Source organism: Apteryx mantelli, unplaced genomic scaffold (assembly GCF_036417845.1).
Source record: "Apteryx mantelli isolate bAptMan1 unplaced genomic scaffold, bAptMan1.hap1 HAP1_SCAFFOLD_40, whole genome shotgun sequence".
Taxonomy (NCBI): Eukaryota; Metazoa; Chordata; class Aves; order Apterygiformes; family Apterygidae; genus Apteryx; species Apteryx mantelli.
This window is the reverse complement of record NW_027118755.1, coordinates 2,152,846-2,157,249: the sequence shown is the minus strand read 5'-3', so window position 1 is coordinate 2,157,249 and position 4,404 is coordinate 2,152,846. Positions and strand designations below refer to the sequence as shown.

At 46.5% G+C, this 4,404-nt stretch overlaps 1 pseudogene; it reads right to left on the bottom strand.

Annotated features, from left to right (window-relative positions):
• Positions 1 to 1,605: 1,605 nt before the first annotated feature.
• Positions 1,606 to 2,573, bottom strand: LOC136996453 (olfactory receptor 12D1-like; annotated as a pseudogene).
• Between the last annotated feature and the right edge of the window lie 1,831 nt (positions 2,574 to 4,404).

Here is a 4,404-nt window from a genome sequence, read left to right as displayed (position 1 = left end):
TAGCAACGACTGAGACAGTAATATAATAATAATAAAAAAGATGTTTATTTCCTCACCCAAGTTCTTGTATTAGTAACATCCATTAAAATAATGCGATTACTAATTTAGAAAGGAAAACCATCAGTTACTAATTTAGAAAGGATAACCTGAAACCATCAATTACTGTGTTATTAATTGGAAGGACTGCTTATCCCTACTTGAAAGCTTTCTTGTTCACTTTCCTAGTGAGAGGGCTCTCAACCTCGAGGAGTTACCTTAACCCAGCGTCCCAGGAAAAGGGGAGGGGGGGGAATACTCACGGTCCAGCCGGAGAGGATGATCAGGTTACGTTCCCGTCCCTGCTCAAACTCTCCTAGCTGCCAAGTCTCTTTTTACATGGCTGGGGCTCTGGGCAAACACTGCTTTTGCTGACTTTTTGCGAGTTTCACAATCACAGGACTGTTTGTTTGTCTGCTTGGGAGGACCCTGCTAGCGAGGCAAGACCACAATATCTCCGTATTGTTTCTTCCCTCCCTGGGGGTCTGTGCAGATTCCAGGTGGCAGACTTCACATCTCCAGTCTTGTTAATCATTCTGCAGCCTTGCACATATCAGTCCTTGCGCATATCGGTTGGTAGACGACTTTAGTCCTGTTAAGTCCTCTGTTCAGCAGCTTTGTGCAAGGTCAGCTCTTGTGCTATCAGTTCTTCTGCATATCAATTGACAAACTTCAGTCCTGTTAACTCTTCACTCGCCTGTCAGTTGTGGTATTTCAAACTTTGGAAATGACACTATCAGTAATTCTGGGCAGTAAAGTTATAGAGGCATTCCCCATAGGAAGCTTGTAACTGTGTTGCAACTATGAGCCAGTGTAAATGCTACCAGGGAATTCCTGGCTAGAGGGAGAGGGGAGACCCTAAAAAAGATCGGCAGGCATTGTTTGGTGGAGAGCAAAACTTGCTCCCATATTGTTGCCATGCTGTACAGAATGCCCATATTAAGAGACACAATGTATTATGCGAGTTATTGGCAAATGAAGTTGCCTACGCAAAGGTGTCTAGTACCATTTTAGAGGTCCTAGGACATCTGACATCCATACAGGGCTGGTAGATCTGGCATAGCACCTATGAGAGACCTATGCCTTTCTGGAGCAGCAGAGAGACACCAGCTGAGATACCTAGAGTATTTCAAGCGGCATGACATACATGTCTGTATGTGGCCAACTGAATGAATTCCTCCCTGTCTATCGGCTCTAGGATAAGATGAATCATGCCCTGACTTCTCTTGACAGCTCTGACTGGGGGTGGGATTCAGCTGCCTAAAAGAAAAAGAAAAAAAAAAAGAAAAATCAAGTGACTTTGCAGGTAAATCACTCTAATAAAGGTGTTTTTATTGAAGTATCACTCTCTGGAGCGTCTTCTCTTTTCCAGCTAGATGAATGGGAATGGCTATTCCACCAATATATGTTCATTTTTAGTACTGCTACTGCCCAAAGTAGGAGAGATGAGACCATATCCAGTAGGTAGGGCGTTTCTGAAGGGACCCAAGGTGTTGGGAGTGAAAAGCGGATTTCTGCACAACACATTCTTGAGCCAAAAGCTCCTCTCATTGCATTGTCCATTGCCTACTACCCCACACAAGCTGCAAGGCAGAACATTTTCTGTGCTAGAAACTCTCTGGTGAAAAGTCTTCTCTTTAGAGCACGCTTCACCTCCACATTCCTCAGGGTGTAGATCAAAGGATTGAGGACTGATGTGACAATATTATACATAAGGGTGGCTATCATGTCCCGCCTGGGTGAATTCCCTGAGGAAGGTGGCACATAGTTAAAAATAACAGGGACATAGAGTAAGGCCACTACTGTGAGATGGGAGATGCAAGTGGAGAAGGCTTTCCTCCTTCCCTCCTTGGACTGGACTTTCAGTCGGAGGAAGGAAAAAATGTATAGGTAAGACAAGAGTGTGAAGACAAAGGGGCCTATTGCAAGACTCCCTGTGATGATGCTGAGAAGGCCCAGGTTGAGCTGGCTGCTATTGCAGGCCAGTCTCACCAGGGGTTTGATGTCACAGAAGAAGTGTTGGATGTGGTTGGGGCCACAGAAATGGAGCTGGGAGGTCATGACTGTGTGCATCAGAGCATGAAGGAAGCCAGTAGCCCAGGTGGCTGCAGCCAGCTGCAGGCAGGCCCGTGGGCTCATGATCAGGGTGTAGCGCAGGGGGTTGCAGATGGCCACATAGCGGTCATAGGCCATGACAGCCAGAAGCAAAGCTTCACTGCTACCCAGGAAGTGGAAGAAGTGGAGCTGGCTTAGGCAGCCAGTGTAAGAAATGTCCTGGTGCCCTGAGAGGAACCCAGCCAGCATCTTGGGCATGGTAACTGTGGAGTAAAAAATATCCAGGCAGGAGAGGTTGAAGAGGAAAAAGTACATGGGGGTGTGTAGCCGGGGTTCACGTACCACTACAATCATGATTGCCATATTCCCCAGTAGGCTAGACAGGTACAGCAGTAAAATAGTATGAACAGGAATTTCTGTAGCCCTTGGACATTGCTTAGGCAAAGGAGAATGAACTTCCTCACCTCTGTCTGGTTATCCATCCCTGCAGGGAAAGAGAGAATAACTTAGCAGTAAATTCCTATCTTTCTATCCTGAGCTGCTGCATCCATTTCCCAGAATCCTCCTCCGTAAGATGCATCATCAGCTGATGCTGCCTCATAAATGGAAGAGATCAGATACTGAGTCTGGAAAGGGACACAAAGGAATTCCTTGATTTTCCACCCCAACTGTTTCAACAAATACTAGAAACTGTTGTAACCTAGACGGCCAATACTGATGCCGGAACTGCCACCTGTGTACCAGCCCACTGAAAGGAATGGCATGTTTGAGAATAGTGAGAAAAGAAAATTATGCGGAAGTAAGTAAGTAAGGAAGGAAGGAAGGAAGGAATGGAGGGAGGGAGGGAGGGAGGGAAGTTGGTTACCTGATTTGTAAGTGAGGATCATTCTGAAATCCTGTGTGTTTTCTTATTCAGAAAAGGGTTTTCTAATAAGTTTTGTTCATTCCAAATCCTAGCTGAATATACTGTATCTTTAGCAAAGCCGAAGTGTTATAGTAGTCTAGTGGCTCACATAGAATACAGTGGTTTCAAAGAGGATTAATTCTGGCTGTTCAGCGGTGTCAGGAAACCTTTATATAGTCCTCCCTGTCACTGAAACAACCACATTTGTTTCCAGCAAAGGAAAATTTCCATCTCTTTGATAACTCCTCTTGGGATCAAGCCTCTGAACCTTATGGGACTTCAGTTCAGAAAACATCAAGGCATAGCACCTCAGGCATGCAGAAAGCTAATGATGTTGTGGGGAGGTGAACTGATTGCTGATTATTTGCACAGCAAGCGCTCATAAGCACGAGGAAGCTGTAGAACCAAAAGCCATTTATTGAAATATGCAAGGTTATAGCACGTAATTCTCAGGAAGACTAACAGTTTTCATGGGGAATTTGCCCAGAAGTTTTTTACATGTTGTTGTAATTCCCAAGCACAATGCATTGAATAAGTATCATGGCTTCATTGGACCTGCTACAATTACACAGCTGAACTCTGCCTCTGACTTGACATCTTTTGCTCCCTTTGTAGTCCATGAAGATTTTAAAATGCTTTTTGTTTTCTTTTAACTTCTAAAGATGGAGAAAACAAACTATGATGAATGTTTTAAGGCCTCAAATACCTGTCTCCCTGTCCCCTCCTCAAGCTGTGTTTGTCATGAGCAATGGCATCTGAAATCTGCATAGAAGTGCCCATCTGCCTGATTGAGACCACACAGAGGCAGGTGCTGGTGGTGCAGCAGAAGACCCTGCAGGTGCTGTCATAGTTCATGTAGCCTGTGGTGGTGGTGGCCATCACAGGGCTGCACTGCGCTGGCAAGTCCCACCTCATGAACAGGCTGGCTCGTGAGCGGACAGGTGAGAGAGGTGGTGAGCCGCACAGGTCCCAGCCCCTGGCAGACAAGATACCTTGGTTTTTCCTGCTCTCTATCTAACACTGCTGAGCCCCTTGCATCCTCTCCACAGGTTTCTCCCTGGGCTTCACCATGCAGGCCCATACCAAAGGTATCTGGATGTGGTGTGTGCCTCAGCCCTGCTGGCCTGGACACACTCTGGTGCTACCGAACACTGAAGGGTGGGGCGATGTGGAGAAGGTGTGGGAGAAGTAGAGACTTCCTTTTGTGGCGACAGAGCACTTTGTGGAAGCTCTCAAGGGCCCAGCCATGTGGCAGGACTCAAGGTGTTCTCATTGCGTGCACTGGTGTGCCAGGAAGAGACAGAGGCTGTGGGGAAGGAGGCTAGTGCAGAGCTAATGGGGTAAAGTCTTCTGGCTGATGAAGTCCTGCCTGGCATCCTTCACCTCTGCCTTTGACTGTCAGAGCCCTC